We start from the raw sequence: 27,892 nt of genomic DNA, 5'->3' as shown, positions 1-27,892 counted from the left end.
GTCCTTTCCTGAACCTACTTCAGCTCTGCGGTACATACAATATACAGTGGTACCTCAGGTTACATTCACTTCAGGTTACAGACTCTGCTAACCCAGAAATAGTACCTTGGGTTAAGAACTTTGCTTCAGGATGAGAACAGAAATCGTGCTCCGGCGGTGCGGCAGCAGCAGGAGGCCCCATTAGCTAAAGTGGTGCTTCAGGTTAAAAACAGTTTCAGGTTAAGAACGGACCTCCGGAACGAATTAAGTACTTAACCTGAGGTACCACTGTATATATTTTGAGGTGAAGCAGTCAGAACTCAGCCTCATTGATTAGAAGCAAAAGTGTGCAATGTAGGTTTCAGGCTACATTGGAAAAAAAGAACCCTGCAAAAACTGTTTCAGCAAAGAAATACCCCCGTGGGACTTGCATAAGCGTACAGCCTGTTCCTCAAGCACCCTTCAGTTCCCAGAAAGAATTCTGGCCCCCCTTAACTTTGTGTCGTCTTCCCTTTCAGCATTTCTCTTTAATTGGCTGGGATTAGCTACTACAAAATTAAGACAGAAAACCGGGGCTTAGCGTTTGTCATGGTGGATTGCAGATCCTCAGTTCCGGCATTTCCCTAGACATCCGCTCCTCGCCTTAAAAGATGGGCGCTTAACACAACTTGTGCTGCCACTCATTCCTAAGGCACGTTGACTCAAGGGAGGAGAAGAGACAGCCGATTGCTATGCCTGCTCCCTGCCTATTATTAAATCCCTTCTTAACAAGAGGGTGTGAAGAATTAGTCAGGAATAACGGAGGGAAAGGGGGGGGGAGATTTCAATCCAAAGCTATTAGAATCTTGTCAGACGCACCACTATAGCAGTTATCATGACTCATGGGCTCTGTTCTTTATAAAAATATTCCTAAGTCTTCGGGATATATATTTGAATTTCTAAGCAAACGCCTTCTCACATAACAAGCAGCCTGCACCTCGAGGCTGCTGGATGAGGCCACTCTCATAAGCAGGACGAACTACCTAGCGCCGCAGCCCATTGGGGGGCCTTTTCAGCGGTGGCCCCCACAGCTACAGAATCCTTTTGCCAACAAAAGCACCACTGTTTTCTTTTAGCAAACAGGCCCGGATTGCCCCACTTCCAACAGGCTACCAGAGACTGATGTCATTTGTGAATAATTTTGACACTGCTGTGTATTATGAATTACTCATTGTGAATTGCATTTGTTTGTTTCTTGGATCAAGACACCAACGTCCCGCCAATTAAAAGAGGGGTGCGTGTTTTTCAGTGCCACGCTCCCGTGCGAGCCAGATGGAGCTTCCCTGTCTAAATTCCCTGTCCCCGTTACCGACAGCAGCTCCCACAGCAAGTGCCGGACTGGCCCCTCCAGTTTCCCCTCTTCCCTGCCATCAACCTCATTTTCAATGACTGCTTCTCTTCCTCAGGCAGAGGAGGAGGAGACTCTGGACCTAGCGGGGGCAGCCTGGCTTGCACGACTAGCATCTTCCCTTCCTCCACCTCCATAGGCTCTCACTCAACCACCTTCTTTTGCGTGAAATGAGCACATTTTTCTTTGCTGAGCTCTCGCAGGAGCCAGCTGACTCACATGACAGCACCAAAAACGCAACAATCCAAAGCCAAAATGGCTTCCGTAATTCCAGGATGTCCCCATCGCATCGGGACAGTTGATAGCTATGCTCTCTGCAGCTCTGTTCCTGCATCACCTGAAACCAGACAGGTGAAGAATCAAGTCTCCTTCCTGTCACCTGAGTCCTTCATCTCTGCCTCTTCCTCCCCCTCTGCAGATTCTTCCCTGCCAGCCATGTCTCTGACATTTGCTCTCGTACTTTCTTTCTTTTTTTGTTAAATCGTTTTTATTAATTTTCCAATTAAAAAAACCAACCAATTAACATATCAAATCATAAGCCAATAAAAATAAAAAAGATCAAATTATCTTCCAAACTGTAGTTATTAATTTTTGGGCTCCTGGGCCCCATGGGAATTTGCTCTCCTACTTTCAATACCCACCGGGTTCTGGGAGGGGTGAGTCTGGAATGCTTTCTAAAGATGCTGTGTCCGTCATCTGTCCCCCCTCTGGTTTCTTCTTCCTCCTCTCCCATTATTTTCCAGCGTTCCTCTTCATTTGCCTCTGAGCTGTGACCTTCCTCAAGCCCCTGTTGTAATTCTGAACTGTCTTCTTCTTCTCTGGAAAGGTGGTCTCCAGCATTCCTCCTCTGCCCAGTCCCTAACATCACCATACTTTTAACATTTGGGCAAAGGTTACTGCTACTGCATACTCTTGAGCAGTGGCGTAGCGTGGGTTGTCAGGACCCGGGGCAAGGCAAGTAATTTGCGCCCCCTAACCCATGGATTTGCGCCCCCTAACCCTAACCCCCAGATGTTGCGCCCGGTGTGGCCGGCCCCCCCTGCACCCCCCACGCTACACCACTGCTCTTGAGTACCCCAGAAAAAAAACACTGTCATGTCTGGCTGATTGGGACCTTTCCTCCGATCCAACAAAACAACTCTATTGGCGCCGTCCCAAAACCACGGAAATGCTATGCAGGCCAAGAACAGCCATCTAGATCCTCAAGTTCTTTATTTCCACCCCTTCCTGGATCTCTCTGGCTGCGTCCCCAGCATTGGCTCCAGATAGCCTGGTAGGAACAAACATCCTGCCGGTTTGCTTCCTCCTGCAAGAGAAGGAGCAAAGCCAGCAGGAAGTCCTGTATCCCCCACCGATGGGCAGAACATTGCAATCGCGAAATGTCATGGAACATATGAGGTCCAAGGGGGGGAGGCCGCATTTGAGGATGGGCGGGGGGTGAGAGCCAAACAGACCCATCGTTTCTGTTATATAGCCATCCTCAATTAATGTCATTGCTATTTAAAAACAGTGGTATAAAGCAGAAAACACCACCCCATATCCCATAAATTATAGAATCGCAGAGTTGTAGGAGATGCCAAGGGTCCTCTAGTCCAAACTCCCTGCAATGCAGAAATCTCAGCTTAAGCATCCCTGACAGATGGCCACCCAACCACTGCTTGAAAACCTCCAAGGAAGGAGAGCCCACCGCCTCCCAAGGGAGACCGTTCCGCTGTTGAACAGCTCTAACTGTCAGGAAGTTTTCCCATATGTTTGGTCGTACAAAGCCTCTTCAATTTTGAAGTGCGGTTGGGGAACGCAATGAATGAGAATGACTTTATTCTCGGTTTGGGCACCTCGTCTTTGATAGCTGTGAGTCCTGAATTGCAGGGGGATGAGCCTTGGGGTTTGGCAATTGATGTCGGGCAGGGCTTAACGCTGGCATATATCACTTGCGTGCTAAACCCCGGAGAGCCGACGGATGGAACTGGCTCCACTGGAAAGCATATTGCTGGCGTTGGGAGTCTTGCAATCAGCAGAGTGAGACCCAGCAGAGGCTTAGGGCAAATTGAGTGCTTCCTCATGAGTCTAGTGTGGTGTAGTGGTTAAGAGTGGTGGACTCGTAATCTGGGGAACCAGGTTCGCTTCCCCGCTCCTCCACATGCAGCTGCTGGGTGACCTTGGGCTGGTCACACTTCTCTGAAGTCTCTCAGCCTCACTCACCTCACAGAGTGTTTGGTGTGGTGGAGGAAGAGAAAGGAGATTGTTAGCCGCTTTGGGACTCCTTAGGGTAGTGATAAAGCAGGATATCAAATCCAAAACTCTTCTTCTCTCTTCTTCTCCAGTAGAAGCACCATGGGAGAGGCTGGCCTGATCCTGAAGAATGGAAGCAGCTCAGAGAACTGTGGAAGCTGGACACAGCCATCAAGGCCAATAGCCATCAATAGCCCTCTTCTCCTTTAATTTGTCTTTCAAGCCCATCTAACTTGGTGGCTGTCACTGCCATCTGGGGAAACAAGTTCCATGGGTCAGCGATACACTGATTTTCTTTTCTCTGTCCTGAAATCTTCCAACATCCAGCTTCATTGGAAGTCCACAAGTTCTAGTGTTATGAGAGTAGAGGGTGCGGGTGGCACTGTGGTCTAAACCACTGAGCCTCTTGGGCTTGCCGATCAGAAGGTTGGCGGTTCGAATCCCCGTGACAGAGTGAGCTCCCGTTGCTCTGTCCCAGCTCCTGCCAACCTAGCAGTTCGAAAGCACGCCAGTGCAAGTAGATAAATAGGTACTGCTGTGGCAGGAAGGTAAACAGCATTTCCGTGTGCTCTGGTTTCTATCATGGTGTTCCATTGAGCCAGGAACGGTTTAATCCTGCTGGCCACATGACCCAGAAAGCTGTCTGTGGACAAACGCCGGCTCCCTCGGCCTGAAAGCGAGATGAGCGCCACACCCCATGGTCACCTTTAACTGGACTTAACCCTCCAGGGGTCCTTTACCTTTACGTAAGTGTTATGAGAGAGGGGAAAAATATTTATCTATACCAGACATCCTTATATACACTTCTTTTTTTAAAAAAAAAAACAACACTTTTATTAAAGATAGCTTCATTCACTTCTATCATGTGGCCACTTACTTGCCTTTTCTCAAAAGCAAAAAGTCCCCAGTGCCAAACTGGGGTAGCTCAGTCGGTAGTGTGAGAATCTTAATCTCAGGGTTATGTGTTTGAGAGCCCCATGTTAAGTGAGAGGGTTGGAGGAGATGATCTTCATGGTCCGTAGAATGCTATGATTCTAATGGCCTATGAAATGCTGCAACCTTTCTTCTTTTTTTAATTTTATTTTATTAACTGTAATGAATATAGGGGTTGCTCATGTGTAAGTTGCTGCCACTCCTGGCTATGTTGCCTTGTTAAACCTTTCCTGTCTGGACAGCCCTTCACTTCGTGGCTGCCTCAGTCGCTAGCAGAATCCGTCAGTGGGCGTTTCTTAAACCTTTTCCAGCATAAAAGCTGTTTGACCCCAAGTCTCCTCCTACTCTCCCTGCGTGGAAGTCTTCTGTGCAGGGAGGGTGTGGGTAGTGGAGGACCCGTGCTCTCCCCGCTGGTCTCCGGCAAGGAGTCCTGGAGCCCCCTCGCCGATTCTCCCATCTGCCCCCCTTTATCCCTGGTGTTACGCTGATTTCCTTCCCCAGCTGATGAGCTGCCTCTCTCCCTGCTGGGCCCTTCTCCAGCATCGCTTGAGAGCCTTGCCTCCGCCTCTGGCTCCTCCCCCCCAGGACCCCCTCCACCCCCAGCCATTAACATTCTTATGTCACATATGTATACATTATCATATTACATTACAGGGCATATTATAATATAATTTCCAACATGTATACAAATTTATATACCAAATTTATGTATCTAAAAAAAGAAAAAAGAAAAAAAAGACATAAAGCTGTTTCAAAATAATATTTGTACCAACACTACGGACTTCCTGTCAATCTCGTTGTATGTTCTTTTTTTACAAATGAATGTACTCTTATTATTGTATATTTCTTTACATTTCATCTCATACATTCCTATATCAATATGTACCCTTAATCTTGTTTCTCAACTCAATTTCTCTCCAACGTCAATTGAATGTTAGCATAGATAGCGAACCTCTACTATATTTTTGAATATATATCTTATATCTATCCCATGGGATGGGATAGAAATGCTGCAACCTTTATTCTTAGGGGAGACAATCCATTGGATTGAATGGAGTCACCTGCCATTACCTCTGACCATTGGGCATGCTGGCTGGGACCGATGGCAGTTGGAGTCCAGCCACGTCCAGACAGTCGGAAGTCTCCCATTCCTGCCATATCGCATTGACAAGGAAAAAAGCAGAGGGAGCAGAGGGAGAAAAATCACTCTGCTGAAAAGCCACTTGGTTTCCATGCCAGACTTTTTAAAAAATCACCAGGAGCCCCTCTGGGGGTCCCTATCTGCTCTTTTTTCGGAGGGTCATTGTGGCGATCATACACAGGGCCCCCGGATGTTTGACAGTCTATTGACCCTGTGCCGCCACTGCGATTGCTTTTTCCACTGCCACCACCCCGTATCTCACGGGGACACACGGAGTCCAGTCCGTTGTTAACATAAACAAATCATCAAGTTTATTTTTAAATGCAGGAACAAGCTTATGATTTCAGTTAGTTTTTCTTGACAGTTCCTTAATCTTAGTTCCTAACAACTTCAAATTGATTATTCCCAACTATCTATCTGACTCCACCTAACAATTCCTCTCACAACACAACTCTACCAACCCACACCTAAACCTCCCTCTTCCTTCTTCAACTCCCAAACCTCAACTCAACTCAACTGACTTTCAAAACCTCCCGCTCTAACTTTTATTCCCCCCTTGCATTCTCACTGGCCAATCGCATCACACCTATTTTAACCCTTTCTTTATGACCCATCCTAGGAGGCAAACACCACAGTCATGTTTGCTCTTCAAGCTGCTGTGCGGCGTTTTGTTTTCAAAGGCTTTGTTCGCAGAGCTGGATCCACACATTTACAGCACACACCGTCCCCCAAATAATGCCTGGGGCTGTCATGGTTTGCTTAAGAATGCTGGGAACTGTAGTTTGGCGGGGATGAAAACATAGTTCCCGGCTGGTGGGGAGGAAGCCGCGTGCTTCAAATATGTGTCGGGTGGGCTTTAGAAATTGGTGTGGGTCTGCTGTGAGCAATTTATTTAAAAACTGGGGCTATTGGGTGGGGGAAGAACACAGGCTTTTTGATACGAGGCCAGAACTCAGGGGTGAACCACATGTACCGTGGGTCCAGTTTCAACCCCACACATCTGAGGTAGCTCAGTTGGGTACTGAGAATGCCAAGGTTGCAAGTTTGATCCCCGTATGGGGCAGCTGCATGTTCCTGCACTGCTGGGGGTTGAGCTAGATGGCCGTCCGGGTCGCTTCCAACTCTGCAATTCTGTGCTTCCATCTCCAGGTATGTCTGATCCTTGTACAGTGGTACCTCGGGTTAAGTACTTAATTCGTTCCGGAGATCCGTACTTAACCTGAAACTGTTCTTAACCTGAAGCACCACTTTAGCTAATGGGGCCTCCTGCTGCTGCCGCGCCACCAGAGCCCGATTTCTGTTCTCATCCTGAAGCACTATTTCTGGGTTAGCGGAGTCTGTAACCTGAAGCGTATGTAACCTGAGGTACCACTGTAACTGGAGAGGGAACGGCCATACATAGCTCAGTGAACAGAGCACAGATGGGCCGGGGCTCTGACTCAGTATCATAAGTCAGTTTCTACGTTTCCGTAGCTAGTAAGGAAACTTGTCATGTGGCAGTGATAATCCATGTCTTAGCCCATAATTTGGGACTTTACTGAGACTTCTTGTTTATGACGTATTGCGTTTCGTGTCATCTATATTTAGAGGGCTGCATAGCAGAATGATTTTTTTTCCCCTGCCCTAGTTTTAATATAAATTATTACACTTGAATCAGCTTCTGACCTAGATCTTGAGGAACAGGAGATTTCGTAGCTGGGATCCAGAGAGGTTCCCCCTGCATAGTGACAGCATCCGTTCTCCTAGGGGGCCCTGGCACACAGCTAATGAAGAAAGGAAAAGACTGTGCCTGGGAAGAGGGCTGCAGCTCAGGGGCAGAGCATTTTCCTTGCATGCAAACAATTCAATCCTGGGAATCCTGGCAATGTCCTCTGCCTGAAACCCTGCTGCCAGGCAATACTGAACCAGGTGGCCTGATACTGCCTCATTTGCGGGACACTTTAGAACAGGCATAGGCAAACTCGGCCCTCCAGATGTTTTGGGACTACAACTCCCATCATCCCTAGCTAACAGGACCAGTGGTCAGGGATGATGGGAATTGTAGTACCAAAACATCTGGAGGGCTGAGTTTGCCTATGCCTGTTCTAAGGTGTCCGCAAATGAGGCAGTGTCAGGCCAGTGTCAGCCAGCTCCTGGAGCCAAGCTGAAGCTTGCAAGCTGCATGTATAGTCTCTTTAACATATATAAAACAATAAAGGCACTCTCTCCCTCCTGGAGATTCAACACACACACACACACACACACCACCCTGGCTGCCACTGGGAGGTTACCAGGTAACTTGCAGACTTCAGGTAAGCCCCAGAGGTCTGGCAACCCTACCAAGCGCACTGATCTTGAGTTCTTGATAGTTGGCATCCCCGGATCCCTGCACTTCTGTTAAACAGCAAAGGAAGACGCCACTAGGTCATTCCTTCCATGGGGCTTTTTCAGATGAAGGCAGATGCGCAGCCAGGGATGCTGCACAGCAATGGGGAAATGCTTAATGAGAAGAAAAACATACACAACACTCTTAGCCCCGCCATCACGATAAGGTATATTGAGGAGGGACCATAGTAGAAGATCCAGACATTTGCAAGTACAGAAAATTCTGTGCTTGTGTGAAGAAAGAAAGAAAGAAAGAAAGAAAGAAAGAAAGAAAGAAAGAAAGAAAGAAAGAAAGAAAGAAAGAAAGATGATTGATAGATACAGTGGCGTAGCGTGGGTTGTCAGCACCCGGGGCAAGGCAAGTAATTTGCACCCCCTAACCCGTGGATTTGCGCCCCCTAACCCTAACCCCCAGATGTTGTGCCCGGTGCGGCCGGGCCCCCCTGCACCCCCACGCTATGCCACTGGATAGATATAGAAAGATGATAGACAGATGATAGATGGATAGATAGATGATAGATAGATAGATGATAGATAGATAGATAGATAGATAGATAGATAGATAGATAGATAGATGATAGATAGATAGATAGATAGATGATAGATAGATAGATGATAGATAGATAGATAGATAGATAGATAGATAGATAGATAGATAGATAGATAGATAGATGATAGATGATAGATAGATAGATGATAGATAGATAGATAGATGATAGATAGATAGATGATAGATAGATAGATGATAGATAGATAGATAGATGATAGATAGATAGATAGATAGATAGATAGATAGATAGATAGATAGATATAGATAGATAGATATAGATAGATATAGATAGATAGATAGATAGATAGATAGATAGATAGATAGATAGATAGATATAGATAGATAGATAGATAGATAGATAGATAGATAGATAGATAGATGATAGATAGATATTTAAATGTATATTCTGAAGGAGCCCAGAGCATCAAACAAACAAGTGATAAAATCTGGGGGGATGCAGGGGTACGCATACACCTAAACATTTTGTGAGTCTTTGTACTTTTTCTGATTTGAACTATGAAATGGTTATTTTCTTGAGTCAAAATGAGAGTACCCCCTTAATTTTTTTTAGAAAAAAAGCACTGGATAAAACAACCAAAATGTCTAAAAACAAATCCAACACAGATGTAGATAGGGAAAGATCTCTACAGTCGTACCTTGGAAGTCAAACGGAATCCATTCCGGGAGTCCGTTCAACTTCCAAAACATTTGGAAACCAAGGCGCAGCTTCTGATTGGCTGCAGGAAGTTCCTGCAGCCAATCGGAAGTTGCAGAAGCCCCATTGGATGCTCAGGTTTCAAAGAACATTTGCAAACCAGAACACTCACTTCCGGGTTTGTGGCGTTTGGGAGCCAAAAGGTTCAACTTGCAAGGCGTTTAGGATCCAAGGTACGACTCCCCTTCCCTTCTGCCCAGCTGGTAAGCCGACAATAGCGACCGGTGGAACACTGGATGAATTTTCATGCTCTCTGGCAGCCTCAACCTAAAGGCCACCGGGTTGACTTGCTGTATGATTTCAAAGGGACCCACCCTCCTGGGTTTGAGTTTCATACAACCCCCTTTCCTTGTTGGAAGAGGAAGGTCTTCAGGAGGCACCCAAAAACAAAACAATGATAGAGATGAAACCTGTGTAATATGCCATGGGAGGGAATTTGAAAAGCCCAATTCCTATATTGTACAGAACGAACCTCCTGATAAGATGGGTATCTTGCCTGAGGCCTTCACCTGCAGAGTGAAGTGATTGAATGGGCACATAATGAGTGAAGTGTACGTTTTTTTGGGGGGGGTGTTAGTATCTTTATGCCAAGTTATGACTCCATAATTCAGTTGCATCCGTTCAGGCAGGCTCTTTCAGACAAAAGCTGGTGCCGTAATAAATCCATTCTTCCTTTTAATTAAAAAATGCAAACTATGACAAAAGAGGGAATTCTTTCTTTACAAAGGCAATAAAACAACCCCACCACCAAAAACACTAAAAGCATAAATAACGTAATATCCAGAAGACAATTACCCTATTTTCCATGCAAGTAGACACACATACCGTATTTTTCGCTCTATAACACGCACCCGACCATAACACGCACGTAGTTTTTAGAGGAGGAAAACAAGAAAAAAAATATTCTAAACGAAACAGTGGATATATGATTTTTGTGGTTCATGCTGTGGCCACAGACATGTGATCTGACAGTGAGTTTGGAGTAGCCCAATGCAAAAATCCTGAGGATCCATGTGGATCCATGCTTTGTAACCACGGAGGAGGGAAGGAAGGGGAACCATGGATCCTCTGCTCATGACTGCAGTAGATCCCCCCCCCCCTGCCACCCGCAGGCATTCGCTCCATAACACGCACAGACATTTCCCCTTACTTTCTAGGAGGAAAAAAGTGAGTGTTATGGTGCAAAAAATACGGTACTTTCCCCAAAAATGAAAGGATTAACAGTTAGCATCCTTGTTTCCCTTTGCTTTTCAGTTACAGTCAAACCTCGGTTGTCAAACGTAATCCATTCTGGAAGCCTGTTCGGCTTCCAAAATATTTGACAGGCTTCTGATTGGTTGCAAGAGCTTCCTGCACTCAAGCACAAGCCATGCCTGACATTCAGCTTCCAGAAAACATTCGAAAACCGGAGCATTTACTTCCAGGTTTTCTGCATTCTGGAGTCTAAACGTTCGAAAACAGAGCCATTCGGGAACTGAGGTTTGACCGTACTAATAGTCCAACCAAAATATAAAGAGTGCAGTGGTACCTTGGGTTACATACGCTTCAGGTTATAGACCCCACTAACCCAGAAATAGTACCTCGGGTTAAGAACGTTACCTCAGGATGAGAACAGAAATCGTGCTCCGGCGGCGCGGCGGCAGCAGGAAGCCCCATTAGCTAAAGTGGTGCTTCAGGTTAAGAACAGTTTCAGGTTAAGAACAGACCTCCGGAACGAATTAAGTACTTAACCCGAGGTACCACTGTATCCGCCTACCTAAATGTACTTTTCTTTACCTTGGAGTAAACAAGAAGGACCATACACCCACTGGCTTCTTCATTTGCCCATAAAATCAAGTCGTGGCACAAAAAGAAATAATCATCAGTCTCTGGAGGCAAGTCCTCTAGCCGCTCTCAGCTTGTGGGAAATCTTTTTCTAGAAGAGCAATTTGCCAGACTTTTGAATGCCAGAAACCTGATTTAAATGCCTTCGAGAAGTTGGCCACTGTTGCTGTGGCCGATAAATCTATTAGACCTCGACATGCCACAGCAGGGGCTCTTTCAGTTTGCGTTAGATTCAACCGCGAAAACACAGCGGGCCGGACAGATGGGTAACTGTTCACTTTGCGACCTCCTTCTAGAACCCAAGTTCCCCTGTTCTATAAATATTCCACTGCCGGCACCTGTTCCCTGGGCAGGCGTGCAGCAGAAAGCATGTTTTCTCTCCTCTCCCCCTTTCCTCACATTCATTATGGATGAGGATGGAACGGATTAAACAGCCAAGTCCCGCTTACGAAAGGATCTCTGCTTCTGCCCTTGCTGGGCAAGTGCAATGAGCTTCACAGCAGGGCCCCAGCCACACAGATGTGAACGAGGACCACTCACACTTCCCAAAATACATGACCTTCAGGGAGGAGGGGAAATAATTAAATCCAGGGCCATCAACCAAATTCCTCTTCTGGATGTAAAGGGAAAAGGAGGCCAGCGGGGAGAATTCACAGCTTCTTTGGATTGCAAGCTGTGGTGGGCAGAGACCTGTGTTTCAGAGATGTGCCTTGTGGTTTGTTAAAGGTAAAGGGACCCCTGACCGTTAGGTCCAGTCGTGGCCGACCCTGGGGTTGCGGCGCTCATCTCGCTTTATTGGCCGAGGGAGCCGGCGTACAGCTTCCGGGTCATGTGGCCAGCATGACTAAGCCGCTTTTGGCGAACTAGAGCAGCACACGGACATGCCGTTTACCTTCCCACCAGAGTGGTACCTATTTATCTACTTGCACTTAGACGTGCTTTCGAACTGCTAGGTTGGCAGGAGCAGGGACCGAGCAACGGGAGCTCACCCCGTCGTGGGGATTCGAACCACCGACCTTCTGATTGTCATGTCCTAGGCTCTGTGGTTTAACCCACAGCGCCACCTGCATCCCGCTTGTGGTTTGTTAGGAAACCCCTATTGCAGACCCTTCGAGTTTTCCTATATCCCAGGGACAGTCCTGGAATGACAGAAGCCATCCCGGTTCTTGATTTGACCCAAGAATGTCTCAGTTCCCCTTTTTCCTCCCATCCACATCTTGGAGAACAATTAAAAGTGGTGGGTGTGTGGGTGGGTTTGGGTGGGTGTGTGTAGGTGAAAAATGGAGTCCTGTTTATACTGAAAATAAAATCCCTGCACCAAATGAAGGAAATGGTGAAGGCGGCATACGAAGGCCTTCCTATGCTTTTGAAGGAAAATGTCACCAATCCATTGTGAATCCTTTAACTGCTATGTTTCAGCAGCCAGCCATTTTTAAGGAAATGCTTGGAGTGACTATTCCTTTATCGTAAATGGCGCCACACGGTGCCTACCGAGAAGTAAGTCCCGCTGTGTTCAGTGGAACTTACTCCCATGTAACTGGGCAGCCTTGCATTGCAATCCTAAGTGTTTTTACTCAGAAATAAGTCCCACTGAGTTCAACAGGATTTAATCTCTGGTATGTTCCTGATCATTCTCACAGCTTCCATTCTTAATATCCCAGTTGAAGGCGTTGCACACGATCCCTTCCCTCACACCCTTTTTTTCCTTTACAACAGTCCTGTGAGGTAGGTTAGGCTGAGAGGTTGCAATTGGCTCAAGGTGACAGATGTACGTATCTGTGTATAGACACCTATGAGTTTGGAGAAATCAAACACGGGAGAAGCTTCCTGGTGTACAACAGAATGTCCCAATTTTCATCGGAGAAATGCTGGAGGGCATGCTTTTGCCTCTGCACAGCTACAATCCTCAGAGTTGACTGGGAAAAGGGATTGAGGGGGGATGAGGGTCTCCTCGCCGCTTTCAGCACCCATAACAAACTACAGTTCCCAGGATTCTTGGGGGGTGGGGCTAGGACTAAAGTGGTGACCCCTACTGAATTCAGTGGGGCTTACTCCTAGGTACGTGTGGTTAGGATTGCAGCCTTCTTTCCTAGCAGAGCAGAGATGGGGAACCCAGTGGCGTAGCGTGGGGGTGCAGGGGGGGCCAGCCGCACCGGGCGCAACATCTGGGGGTTAGGGTTAGGGGGTGCAAATCCACGGGTTAGGGGGCGCAAATCCACGGGTTAGAGGGCGCAAATTACTTGCCTTGCCCCAGGTGCTGACAACCCACGCTACGCCACTGGGGGAACCTCAGGCCTGGACCCCTTAGGCGGCCCTCTGGGTCTCTCTATATGGCCCTCAGTACCCTCCCCAGGCCGCACACACTCTCTCCTGACCACACTCTACTTTGGATTTGTGCCTCAACTCTGAGAATAGATGGAGGCTAGGGAAGGACGTGTGAGTGCCTGCCGTACAGAGGTAAGATTTGCATTCATTGCCTCGCCTGCTTGTGGCTCTGGCCCCTCTCACCACTAGCAAGCGGCCCTTGGAAGGTTCATTGGAAGAGAATGTGGCACTCTAGGCTGAAAAATGTCCCCCGTCCCCTGTCTCAGGGAATAGTCTCTTCCGAAATACCTTCCGTGCCAAGGTTACTGTGTCTGTCACTTGTTCCATGAGATCAGCTTCAAACGGTGCCCTATCAGTGTTGTCATCCCCGTCTCCATCGTCCAAGCCGCAAATTAAAGAATATCTGCAAAAAGGAACTGATTCATGTTCATTTTCCGAAGCGCGAAGACGTGCCAAAGAGGCTCTGGCAGGCGTTCAGACTCTTCCTGGCTGATTATAATCACGGGAATATATTAATACCCGTTCTGCTAATTTGGCCCAGGCAAGCTTCTAAATGGCTAGCCTTCTCTCGGAGAGCAACTCGGATTAATTTTGTCTTTTATTAAGGCAATCGATCACCCTCTCCCGGGGAGCAGGAATGCAGGCACTGTAGGGAAACAAATTGCTTCTGACCTTCTGGGTGGCATCTCCCGGTTCTCAAACGAAGCGCAGAGAGGCCAGTGGTTTGAGCAAGATAAGAGCCACAGCTCGCTGGAAGAGCATCTGCCGTGGGTGCAGAAGGTCTCGGGTTTGATCCACAACATCTCCAGGTAGGACCGAGAGAGAGAAAGAGACAGACTCATGTCCAAAATACTGACGAGCCACAGCCAATCAGGGCAGAGAATACCAAGCAAGATGGATCAATGGCTTGGTTCAGTATAAAAACCCAAGGTGGCCTAATGGGTCAGTGCACCTGGCTGGTAACCAGAAGGTTGGTGGTTCGAGCCCAGCCAGGGACAACTGCGGGGAGAATTCCTGCGTTACAGGGGGTTGGACTAAATAACCCTTGGGTTCCCTTCCAACTCTACAGTTCTATGATTCTATGATTCCACCATCAATTATCTGTTCTGGGCCATATGCAGTCATAGGGAAGATCATCTGCAGATCATTTGGGGGTGAGGATGAGACCAGGGCTCTCCTGGGGGATTTTATCTACAAGGGAACCTCCCAAACTATGATCTAGCATAAGACATTTCATTGGCCAAAAAAGTAGCAGGAATTGTGTTGTGTTGCTACAACCCAATTGGGTGACGATAGCATTATAATGTACATACAGTGGTGCCTCGCAAGATGAAATTAATTCGTTCCGCAAGTTTTTTCTTCTTGCAAGTTTTTCGTCTTGCGAAGCACGGTTTCCCATAGGAATGCATTGAAAATCAATTAATGCGTTCCTATGGAAACCGCTTGCCAGGCTGGCGGTGCGGAGAAGGGCTTTTCTCCCCACCGCAAGCCTTCAGGACAGGTACGGGAACAGAGGGGAAGGGGCGCAGCGCTTCTCCTCTGTTCCCGGGGCTTGCGGTGGGAGGAGGGTTTTCCTCCCCACCGCCAACATTCAGAACAGCATTCTGAATGTTGGCGGTGGGAAGGAAAACCCTCCTCCCACCGCAAGTCTTCAGGACAGCCATCCGAAGGCTGGCGTGGGGAGAAGAGCTTTCCGCCCCACCGCCAGCCTTCGGAGCAGCCTTCCGAAGGCTGGCGCGGGGAGAAGGGCTTTCCGCCCCACCGCCAGCCTTCGGAGGAGGTCTGAGGACAGTGGGGAAGAAGCGCTGTGCTTCCCCGCTGTCCCGGAGATTTCCCTATGGGCTTTCGTCTTGCGAAGCAAGCCCATAGGGAAATTCGTTTTGCAAAGCGCCTCCAAAACGGAAAACGCTTTCGTCTAGTGGGTTTTCCGTCTTGCGAGGCATTCGTCTTGCGGGGTACCACTGTATATAGGAAGGTAAATGATTTGTTTATGAATTTCCTTATATACAATGTTTATGACAGTTACGCATGTCATGGAGAAGGTGGATATAGAAAAGTTTTTCTCCCTCTCTCATAACACTAGAACTTGTGGATATCCAATGAAGGTGAATGTTGCAAGATTCAGGGCAGGTAACAGAAAGTACTTCTTCGTGTAGTGCATGGTTAAAACTATGGAACTCCCTCCAACTGGAGGCAGTGATGGCCAGCAAACTAGATGACTGAACAAATTCATGGAGGATAAGGCAATTGATGACTACTAGCTGTGAAAGCTGTGTTCTGCCTCTGTGGCCAGAGGCAGTAGTAATAATAATAATAATTTATTATTTGTACCCCGCCCATCTGGCTGGGTTTCCCCAGCCACTCTGGGCAGCTTCCACAGAAACCAAAAAACACTAAAATATCATACATTAAAAGCTTCCCTGAATAGGGCCGCCTTAAGATGTCTTCTGAATGTCAGGTAGTTGTCCATCACCTTGACATCCGATGGGAGGGCATTCCACAGGGCGGGCGCCACCACCGAAAGGGCCCTCTGCCTGGTTCCCTGTAGCTTTGCTTCTTGCAATGAGGGAACTGCCAGAAGGCCTTCGGCGCTGGACCTCAGTGTCCGGGCAGAACGATGGGGGTGGAGATGTTCCTTCAGGTATACTGTGTTACCATAAAGCACCAATGCTGCAGCAAGCAAAGGCTCCAGCAGCTCAGTCAGCTGCTTGTGGCTGGAAAGCCAGACAGGATGTTTGTGACTGTTGCCATGGAAACAAAGGGGCAGTCCAATCTGAACTGAGCACCGGATGTTAGCTCAGTGTGTGTGTCATATGACCTGTACTGGAAGTACATGGGTGGAGTTTCTTCTTGCTGTTGTCGAGTGCAGACGTGTTTCTCTGTACTGATATGAGAGACAGAAATAAAAGATGTAAATAGTTTTCTGTCTGCTTCTTTCCCCTCCTTGGGGACACCAAAGGGGAGAGAGGGTGAACGGTGTGTTCCTCTCACACATCTGAGATGAATCGCCGGGACCTCGCCTGCTTATCAGCAGAGTGGAGACGCGGGGAGGTCGACAGGAATATCTGCCGGTGCCTACGCTGTGGCACATTCCTCTGACCCAAGCAGAATTCCAATAGTGGCAGCCTTCGGATGGTTGCTGTTTTCTTCGATCCATCGGACATCTGCATGAGAGGCTGGTGAATTGTCCTCCTCTGCTCCATGGAAGCCTGATTTGAGAGGCTGATTCTCTGCAGCCAGAAGCTGACCAGAAGAAGCTGACAGCCAAGCCGATGCTCAAGGTATGAGACTTTTAAGGGCTTAGAAGAGTGAATGCAGATTGATTCATTCTCTGCTTCACGGAGAGCGAAGTGTGGGAAAGCAGCTCCAACTTAGAAGAGGCCTGCATACCAGGCATTTTTGTGGTTTCCTGTCCGAGGAAAGGAATGCGCTGTTGCTAAGCAACGTCCTTCAGAAGGCTGTGCCTCAGACAGGAGAAATGGAAAGTTAATCGAGAGGGCTGGACAGTCAGACTATGCCTCAGAGAGGCGAAAACAAAGTTTTGTTATGACTAGGTCCTCACGAACTGCTGGAAGGGACTTTCCAACGCAGCCAGTGTCAGAGTTGCCAGGTGTCAAGAGTGTAAACAAGCCAGCTATTGGATTTTAGAGGCTTGTGTTTTAGAGTCAGTGCAAGGACTCAAAATGGATGCTAAGAAGGGGGGAGGCTTGCCTTCTCCACCCCTCCTGACCAATGACAATTATTCATCTTGGTCTGTAAAGATGAAGGCCCTGCTGCAAAATCAGAGACTGTTTGGGGTGATTGAGAATCCCATCCCAGCAGCACCAACGCGTGCTTGGGAGTCACAGAATGTGAAGGCTAGGACTGCTATAATTCTGTGCGTCTCAGATGATCAACTGGTGCATATACAGCATTTGGAATTTGCGCAAGAGGTTTGGAACGCGCTGCGTACAACGCATCAGAGAGATGCTGGTTCTTCAGCGTTGCTGTATTTTGAGAAGTTGACCAATCTGAGATTAGCGCCTGATGGAGATGTTCAAGCGCACCTGACAGAGATGAAGTTTCTGCGTCAACAGATGGTGGAACGCGATTTCCGTCTACAGGAGGAAGTGTTTTGCTTCATGATGATAAACAGCCTTAGCCGCACCTACAAGGTTGTTGCCAGTCAGCTTGGTTCCCTACCTGCCGCGCAGCTAACCGCGGAAAGAGTGTGTGCTGTGGTCCTGAACGAACACGGCAGACTTGCTGCACTGGAAGTGAAAGACAGAGGGAGGCAAGAACAGAGTTCAAATCTTCCCACTGGTGGTGCTACCTCAGAGCATGCCGTAGCATTGAGTGCCGTCCGATGCTATAATTGTGGACAGACTGGGCATCTACAGCGAAATTGTAGGAAGCCGCGACAGTCAAAAGGAGCCAAGAACAGCTCTACGAAGCCTGAGGCGTCAAGCAAAAGCCGTACCAACAGCCAGTTGAAACCTGCAAAGGCGATGATGGCGAAAGGAACCACGCCAGATGTTGGGAACGCATTCATAATCGATACCGGCGCCACGAAGCATCTCTGCCCACACAGAGAACTGTTTTCGACGTTGAGGAAGCAAAGCTTCACTGTGAAACAAGCCAACGGTCAAGAACTGGAAGCGACCGGAATTGGAACTGTGTATCTTGAGAGTCTGAACTTGACTATAAGCGATGTTTACCTAGTTCCAGAACTGAAATTTAGTCTGCTGAGTGCTTCGCAGATTGCAAAGAAGGGACTAAAACTGTACTATGATGCTAAAAGATGCAAGATCTACAAAGATAGAGAACTGTTTCTTACTGCCAAAGAGAAAGATGGACTGTATTTGTTGACTTTTGATCAAAGTGATTACATGAAATGTAATACTTCTGATTCTAATGAAATTTCTCTTGCAGGTGTGACCAGTGTGGACACCAAGAAGGTGACCAAGAAGGTCCACAGAGCTTTTCAGCGGGTGTTTGCTGATGTGATTGGTCCTCTAGAACAATCTAGAGGCGGTGCAAAATACTACCTTGTGTGTGTTGATTGTTACACTAATTATTCTTGGGTTTACTTGATGAAGAAACCGCAGGAAACTTTAGAAAAGTTTCAGGAGTTTTGTGACAAGGTTAAAAGTATGCATGATGCTAACATTGATTGTCTTTTCACAGATGACAAGCCAGTTTTTCTTTTACAGGATTTCCAGAGGTTCCTGGATGAGAAAGGAATGAGACACAAACTTGCTACTTCCGAAGAAGCATGGAAGAAATGTGTCTGTGTTAGGGTGAACAAAGAATTGCAAAAGGGGATGCATGCGCAATTGCTGAGTTCACATTTACCACATGATTATTGGGCCGAATCTCTAGCGTCCTATCTTCATGTGTGGTTGAGAAAAGTCTCAACAGAGTTGGGATGTTCTCCTTTTGAGAAGCTGTTTAATAGAAAACCTTCTGTTGCCTATTTCAAGGTTTTCGGGTCTCATGTGAGAACAGAAGCTCCAAGTGGGGTAAAGAATGCCAGAGGCATCTTTGTGGGTTATGAAAAAGGTCTCTACAGAGTAATTTTGTCTGAATCTGGTCAGGTGATTCTCACAAAGTTTCTAGAGAGTGCTCCTGAACAGGAGAGAGTGATTGTTCACACTTTTTCCACAGATGATTCTGATGATGATGATGATGATTTTTCTGATGTCACAGATTACAGTGGTACTGATGATGATGACACTGATAGCTCAGACAGCTCAGTTGTCACAGTTATTGAGAGGAAATCTCAAATAATGACTAGACCCTCAGAAAAGGAGGATAAACCACTGATTAAGCTTAGTACTGGTTCTCCAGAGTGTTCAGAGGCTGAACCAGAAAGCAGAGAAGAGCAGCAGATCTTACGAAGATCTGAGAGAGCAACGAAGGGTGTACCACCCAAGAGGTATTCAAAGGATTTTGCTAACCTTGCATATGTTGCTGTTGTAAACGATCAAGGAAAGATTGAAGCTGTGTCTGAGTCAGAGACAAAGGCACAACAGAGAGTTGTTAACCAAGGAAATGCGAAGTCACACAACCAGAGAGGTACATTGGTAAAACCAGTGGCGGGTAGTTCCAAGGGTGGAACTGAAACAACAGGGGAATGTTATAAGTATAACAACTGTTTGTTTTCTTCTCTGGATGACGCTTTGCTCGCAGCACGCATTGATACTTTAGGGGGAGTATGTTACCATAAAGCACCAATGCTGCAGCAAGCAAAGGCTCCAGCAGCTCAGTCAGCTGCTTGTGGCTGGAAAGCCAGACAGGATGTTTGTGACTGTTGCCATGGAAACAAAGGGGCAGTCCAATCTGAACTGAGCACCGGATGTTAGCTCAGTGTGTGTGTCATATGACCTGTACTGGAAGTACATGGGTGGAGTTTCTTCTTGCTGTTGTCGAGTGCAGACGTGTTTCTCTGTACTGATATGAGAGACAGAAATAAAAGATGTAAATAGTTTTCTGTCTGCTTCTTTCCCCTCCTTGGGGACACCAAAGGGGAGAGAGGGTGAACGGTGTGTTCCTCTCACACATCTGAGATGAATCGCCGGGACCTCGCCTGCTTATCAGCAGAGTGGAGACGCGGGGAGGTCGACAGGAATATCTGCCGGTGCCTACGCTGTGGCACATTCCTCTGACCCAAGCAGAATTCCAACATACTGGACCGAAGCCGTTTAGGGCTTTAAAGGTCAGCACCAACACTTTGAATTGTGCTCAGAAACGTACTGGGAGCCAATGTAGGTCTTTCAAGACCAGTGTTATGTGGTCTCGGCGGACGCTCCCAGTCATCAGTCTAGCTGCTGCATTCTGGATTAGCTGTAGTTTCCGAGTCACCTTCAAAGGTAGCCCCACGTAGAGCGCATTGCAGTAGTTTAAGCGGGAGATACCTAGAGCATGCACCACTCTGGTGAGGCAGTCTGCGGGCAGGTAGGGTCTCAGCCTGTGTACCAGATGGAGTTGGTAGACAGCTGCCCTGGACACAGAATTGACCTGCGCCTCCATGGACAGCTGTGAGTCCAAAATGACTCCCAGGCTACGCACCTGGTCCTTCACTGGTTCTAAATGGCTAGCCTTCTCTCGGAGAGCTGAAGACCAGTTGCTGGAAACCACAGGAGGATAGACTCCTCTTGTGCTCAAATCCCACTTGTGGGTTTCCATAGGCATCTAACTGGCGACTGTGAGAGCAGGGTGATGGACTCGATGGGCCATTGGTGTGATCCAGCAAGCTCTTCTTATGTTCTTATAGCCCACCTTTCTCCATCAAGGAACCAAAGGCAGAATGGGTATGAATCCATGGAGGTTTCCCATCCAGGTACTGGCCAGCTCAACTCCTGCTGGTGGCAACCTCACATGCCTTCGCACCACACCCTGCTCAGCATAGTTCTCACTCAAAGCACATGCCTGAACTGTACAACCAACACAAGCGCAGTAAACAGCCAAGTTGTTGAGTTCACCCAGGGCCGGATTTAGGTTTGAGGAGGCCCCTAAGCTACTGAAGGTAATGGGGCCCTTTATATCTCCAGCTGTCCTTTGTCAACAACAAATTGTCGCTGTTTCTTGTGTTGAATATATGCTATATGGTAATTTGCACATAACAAAATATGTATTTTATCAAAGTAATTGTTGAACTGACCAGCAACCAGTCCATGTAGAATGTAGGCATCCTATACAGTGGTACCTTGGGTTACATACACTTCAGGTTACATATGCTTCAGGTTACAGACACCACTAACCCAGAAATAGTGCTTCAGGTTAAGAACTTTGCTTCAGGATGAGAACAGAAATCGGGCTCCAGCAGCACGGCGGCAGCAGGAGGCCCCATTAGCTAAAGTGGTGCTTCAGGTTAAGAACAGTTTCAGGTTAAGAACGGACCTCCAGAATGAACTAAGTACTTAACCCAAGGAACCACTGTACATAGAAATGAGCAAACCAGTGATATTTGAGGGAGCAGGCTAGCAGGCGGGGCCCATGACTTACCTCATAGGAGCCTACACAACACAAAACACTGTTGCTGTATGTAGATTTATTTTGTTTTTTATCTTATATTTTGGAAATGTACATCCAGTGGGGTTTTTTCCCTTTAATATTTTTGGGGGGCCCTCAAGAAAGTGGGGCACTAAGCTATAGCTTGTTTAGCTAATACATAAATCCAGCACTGAGTTCACCATCCCTCATGCTGATGGGTGAGTTCATGAATGTGCTCCATCCATAGCAAGTCAGTGCAGACGCACACACACAGGGGCTCTTCTTCGGCAGAAGTAGATGTGCAGGTTGCAGAGCAATCTTGTAACTTGGCAGCACATCTGTTGATTTTGCCAATTCCTCATTTCCCCACCCCCCTAATATTCAGCTGTCTTTCCCACATCTCTGCATCAGAACGCGCTTTTGTTGTTTTTAAAAGAGCTCTCTCAAAAACGCTTCGGCATCTTAGCTTGCATGATAGGAGGGTCTGGAAGCCAAGCCTTACAAGGCATGGTTGAGGGCAGCGGCGGAGGAAGCCGCTTGGGCGCCTGGGGCGGCACGCCCAGGAACAGGGCAAGCCAACCATAGGGTGGGGCCTCCAGAGTCTGCCTGCCTCCTCCCACTCAGCCACCCTACAGCTGGGGGGGCAGCGGGCAGACCGTTTGGGCAGAGCAGAGCCTGCGCTCACCCAAGCCACCGCATCTCTCCCAGGGGAGAAGCGTGGCTCGGGCACGCTGCAGGCCCTGTGGTGAGTGCCGCCCAGCATTTTGTCATGTTCCTCAGTGGTGACACCCGGGGCAGCCCACCCCCACCACGCCCCCTTCCTCCACCCCTGGTTCCCTGGTTGAGGGAGCTTGGTATGTTTGTTTAGCCTATGTGCTGGGCCCGGGGGTAACCCGAGTAACACGGTCCAGGTCCGGTCCTGAATCCAAGGGTTCCGCGAGGAGCCAGTCCAACAGGACCAAGGCAGGACACAGGCAGGAAACCAGGCAAGGTCAGGCACGGTGTCTCAGGTAGGTTCTAGCAAACAGCAATGTCGCACCTGCAACCTGGGGCGGGGTCTGACAGTGTTTATCTTTGTCGGGGTAACGGCCAGTCCTGATCCCCCGGTGATTCACCTCCCTGTCTTGCCCGAAGGTGAGCACTCATCTTGCGAGTACGCAGGTCTCTCCTTCTCTCAGACCTCAGTCTCTGCAGCTCAGGAGGTGTCGATGGGTTACTAGACCCAGAGGCCGCCTCAGCCTCCCCTGACCCAACTGGTAGTGGAGCAGCTGTAAGTAATGGCCCAGCTGAAGGTAACGATGTAATCCCCACATCTGGAGCCAGGGCAGGCTCAGGCCCTTGACTCGGCCCAGCTGGTGCTTGTTGCAGGGGAACCTGTGCAGACTGGGGCTCTTCAGAATCAGGCCCCAGACTAGGTGCAGATGCCGCCTGAGGCAAAGGATCCAGTGCAGACTGAGACTCCTCTGGTTCCGAGTCTGAGCCCAAGTCCCAGGCCATCACAGCCTGGAGAAGAGGAGTCTGAGAGCCATCTTCAGATATCTGAAGCCAGGCTATCATATGGAAGATGAAGTAAACTTGCTTTCTGCTATTCCATACAATAGGAACCTTGGGGTAAGAAATATTATGAATGAATGAATGAATGAATGAATGAATGAATGAATGAATGATGGATCAAGGAGCACCCCCAAGCCACAAACCTGCTCCTGCAGTGTAACATCATCCAGAACAGTTTTTCTACCCAATTCTGGGACCCAGGAGCTACCCACCCATGGAGCCTCTTCCTTGCTGGGATTCAGCTTCAGCTTATTGGCCTCCATCCATCCCACCACTGCATTCAGGCACCGGTCCAAGTCCTGCACAGCCACACCTCATTCAGATCTCAAGGAGAAGGAAACCTACCTCAGCTGCTGCCCAGTATGTGTGATATAAGACACTGTGTTGCATGACACCCCAGTGTTTAGGAATGTGCATTTACACACTTGAGAGCTAGAGACAAGGGGGGGGGGGGACACAAGACCCTAAGAAAAGATCTGTTGGATCAGGCCAATGGCCCTTCTAATCCTGTTCTCACGGTCGTCAACCAGACGCCGGCGGGAAGCTTGCAAGCAGGATCTGAGTACAAAGGATCTGTGGTTTTCTGCAACTGGTACTCAGGACCATTATTGCCTCCGAGTGTGGCTAGCAACTTGTCCCGTCAGGCTTCGGGAAATCGGCTTCCTCCCCCGTGGCCATAAATGAACAGATCAAACGAAAGGGAATTCTTACCAGTTAAGTTTCTTGAATAAACACAGCGAAGGACGAAAGAAAGCTTCTAACCGGAATGGTGGTGCTCCCAATTAAGGTCATCTCCCTTCCATCCCTGTGATGGCCTGGGATTCAGATTTGGATGCTGAACCTGAGGAATCCCAGCCTGCACAGGACCCCCCGCCTCCAGAACCAGCTGAGCCGGGGCTGGGGCATGAGCCTGAAGGGTCCTCACCTGTGCTGGATCCTCAGGTGCAGGCACCAGCTGACTCTGCTCTGGCTCCTGAGGTGATGGAGGACCCATTGCCTGCAGGTGCTCCACCCTCAGCCTCGTCAGAGGAAGGTGAGGTTGCCTCTGGGTCCGGTAACCCTCCAGCCTCTCCTGAGCTGCAGAGGCTCAGGGCAGAGAGGCAGAGGGAACTAAGTTCCCGCAGGAGGAGTGATCGCCTCCGGGCCAGAAGAGGTGAGTCATCTGAGGATCGAGGCCACCCTATGCCTTGGGGCAGATAAAAGCCAGCCAGCCCCAGTCCCAAGTTGTGGAGCAACATTGTTGGTAGCCAGTTCCTGCCTGAACCCTGTCCTGCTTTCCTGCCGGAGCTCTTGACCTCACCCGGCTCCCTGCCCTGCACCCAGCTTCAACTTTGACGGACTGCCTCCATATTGAACCTTTGACCTCAGACTGGACTTGGACCTCGCTTCTCGGTTAACCCACGGGACCAGCACAGTCCCTATTAATCTATGTCACTCCTACATTTTGTAATCTGAACTTGTAGCCTCTGAGCTTTCTGTTCTGCCGCTTTCCGAGCTCTCTGTGACTTTGGAGAAGGAGGGGTGGATGCTATCCAGAGACTGTGAATCTGTTAACTCTCTCTCTCTTCTAGTGTTTCTTCTGCTAGCTGTTCCCCATCCAGTATTTCCCAGCTTCTGCCTTCTGAACTGTGCTCCTCTGCAAACCACTGTCCTCCTGCTCCTGGGAAGTAGTTTAACTATGCACTATATACAGAAACGCTTTCTTTTATCTGTGCTGTCTTTGAACGTTCAGCTTCCTTGGAGGTCCAGGCCTTCTCGCGTAATATGAGTGGGAGAAAAAAACTTCTCTGTCCACTTTTTCTACCCCATGCAGAATTTTATAGTTTTATGCCTGTTTTCCTCAAACCAAGAGTCCTGTATCCAAGTGTGGGATCTACAACATCAAAACGTTGAGAGGAAGCTGAATTGTGAAGGCCGGACCTGCTTAGCCCAATCCTTGCATGAACAATTTCACCAGGAATGCCTTCCTGCTACGTGTCAACATATTGGGTAGAGTAGGGTCTCCCAAACTTGGGTCCCAAGCTGTCTTTGGACTACAGTCCCCATCATCCCTGACCACTGGTTCTTAGGGATGATGGGAGTTGTAGTCCGACAACAGCTGGAGACCCATTTTTGGGAAACCCTGGTTTAGAGCAGCCTTCTCCAACCTCCTCCCCTCCAGATGTTGTGGACCTTTAGGGGTCATCCACTTGTCCTATGCCTAAAAAACATGGGTCCAAGGGGTTTTCTGCTTGTCGCGTGCTTCTAGACATGGAACTGAGAAGTTTCCCCTGCAGCTTTCCTTGTGAAAACCAGTTTTTTATGACTGAATGGGAGCAAACATCATAATAACATTTCAGTATCCATCAATTCTATCCAAAGAGAGAGCATAGTGTGTGTGTGTGTGTGTGTGTGTGTGTGTGTGTGTGTGTGTGTGGTGTGTAGAGCATGAGACTGTTAATCTCAGGGTTGTGGGTTCGAGCCCCACATTGAGCAAAGGATTCCTGTATTGCAGGAGGTTGGACCAGATGACCTTCATATTGTTGTTTTTTAGTCGTGTCCAACTCTTCGTGACCCCATGGACCAGAGCACGCCAGGCACTCCTGTCTTCCACTGCCTCCCGCAGTTTGGTCAGACTCATGTTTGTAGCTTCGAGAACACTGTCCAACCATCTCGTCCTCTGTCATCCCCTTCTCCTTGTGCCCTCCATCTTTCCCAACATCAGGGTCTTTTCCAGGGAGTCTTCTCTTCTCATGAGGTGGCCAAAGCATTGGAGCCTCAGCTTCAGGATCTGTCCTTCCAGTGAGCACTCAGGGCTGATTTCCTTCAGAATGGAGAGGTTTGATCTTCTTGCAGTCCATGGGACTCTCAAGAGTCTCCTCCAGCACCATAATTCAAAAGCATCAATTCTTCAGTGATCAGCCTTCTTTATGGTCCAGCTCTCACTTCCATACATCACTACTGGGAAAACCATGGCTTTCTCCTTCATGGATCACTGCCTTGCTGTGGCAGAGAAGCTATGAGCTATGCCATGCAGGGCCACCCAAGATGGACAGGTCATAGTGGAGAGTTTTGACCAAACGTGATCCACCTGGAGCAGGAACCGGCAAGCCACTCCAGTATCCCTGCCAAGAAAACTCCATGAACAAAGATGACCTTCATAGTCCCTTCCAACTCTACAATTCTACTGTGCAAAGCGGGCCCTGGAAGGTTCCCCAGAACGAAATGTGGCCCTTGGGCTGAGAAAGGAGAAGGCTTCAGAGCTGGTCCTTTGCATCTGGGCAGAGTTCAGACAGGAGAAATCCATTATTGAGACACTCGTCCTTCTGTGTTAGATGCATTCCAAATTCACTTTTCTCCCTTGGAGAGCCTTTATCTTTATTTCTCACTCACAGCGTTAAATCTGTTTACATGCCTTGCTTTCCCTTGAGAGTGGCGGACAATTCATCGGGGTTCGAGGGATGTTTAGTTCCAGCCTGTTAGTTAAAAACCGGGAGAAGTGCTCTCTGCAGAGGAAAATAACATCTCAGCTCTCCACCAGATACATCAATAACGTTTTAACCCCCTGCAGTAGCCAACAGCTCCTCAACAGGGATCCTTTGCACATTTCCGGAGATGGACAAGAGATCCCATATCCAGCAATGCAAGTTTAATGCGCCCTTTTGAAATGGCACAGTGGGAACTGTGTTTGACAATCTCACCCGATGGGAAGTGTTGAAAAATACTAGGAGGAAAGGGAAGGGGAAATCACAGCAGAGCAAGAACAACAACAACAACAAAAACCACATACCAGTCCCTCAGGACCAAAACAGCTGCTTGTAATGTAGAGTCAGAGTATGTGAGGTGTTAGGGGAGGGGTTTACCTCTGGTGGGATACGCATTGTGCTCCTTCTGGGGTAGTTTGTCCACCTTTGGCCCCCAACCTGCAGTCAGCTCCCACCTGTGGCTCCTAGAAGCTGTCAGCAGCCACAATCCCAGGAATGGCTTAGTTTAAGGTTACCAGACGTCCCCGTTTCCCGGGGACAGTCCCTGGATTTACAGATCAGGCGCTGTGGGTTAAACCACAGAGCCTAGGACTTGCCAATCAAAAGGTTGGTGGTTCGAATCCCCGTGACGCGGTGAGCTCCCGTTGCTCGGTCCCTGCTCCTGCCAACCTAGCAGTTCGAAAGCAGGTCAAAGTGCAAGTAGATAAATAGGTACCGCTCTGACGGGAAGGTAAACGGCGTTTATGTGCGCTGCTCTGGTTCACCAGAAGCGGCTTAGTCATGCCGGCCACATGACCCGGAAGCTGTACGCTGACTCCCTCGGCCAATAAAGCGAGATGAGCGCCGCAACCCCAGAGTCGGCCACGACTGGACCTAATGGTCAGGGGTCCCTTTACCTTTTCCTTACCCCATGCAAAATCTATTGAAGTTGAAAAGTGTCCCCGGATTCATTGGGGGGGGGGGGAAATCTGGTAACCATAGTTTAGTTTCTGCTTTTAAATGCCTGTTGAAAACTTTACTATTCCATCCGGCTTATGCGGGTCCCGAAGAGTGCAATTGTCAGGAGGCTGTAAGGAGCATCTGGCTGGTTGTCCAGGAAAGTATAAAGACAAGGAAAAGTTTCTTACTATCCTTTTTTATTTCCAACTTTACAGAGAGAGACTATAGAACCCCCGGCCTCTTGGATAATGGTCTGGTCCCAAGTGAATCTCCACCCCTGTCTCTTCCACTTCCTCATTCGTCATACGGGTGCTGCTACGTGCCCTCTGTCTTTGAGCTCTTTACTCTCCTACTTTTAAGGCCTGCCAGGTTCTGGGCGATGGAGGGTCTGGAATGCTTTCTAGTGACGACGTGTCAGCCAGATGTTGCTGCGGTTCTGCCTGCTCCTCCTCTCCCATTATTTCTGATTTTATCTTTCTTCGTGCATATGCTTTTCATTGTATGGCTTTGT

At 48.4% G+C, this 27,892-nt stretch overlaps 1 long non-coding RNA gene across 1 annotated transcript in view; it reads right to left on the bottom strand.

Moving 5' to 3' along the window:
• LOC308573154 overlaps positions 1 to 27,892 on the bottom strand; it is a 285,151-nt gene that overhangs the window by 11,265 nt on the left and 245,994 nt on the right. The window contains exon 2 of the long non-coding RNA XR_014001971.1: positions 12,018 to 12,141. This is a non-coding gene — a long non-coding RNA (uncharacterized lncRNA). The remainder of the gene's footprint in view (positions 1 to 12,017; positions 12,142 to 27,892) is intronic.

Source organism: Podarcis bocagei (assembly GCF_964188305.1).
Source record: "Podarcis bocagei genome assembly, chromosome: 14".
In the NCBI taxonomy this organism is placed as follows: domain Eukaryota; kingdom Metazoa; phylum Chordata; class Lepidosauria; order Squamata; family Lacertidae; genus Podarcis; species Podarcis bocagei.
This window is presented reverse-complemented; position numbering and strand designations above follow the sequence as displayed.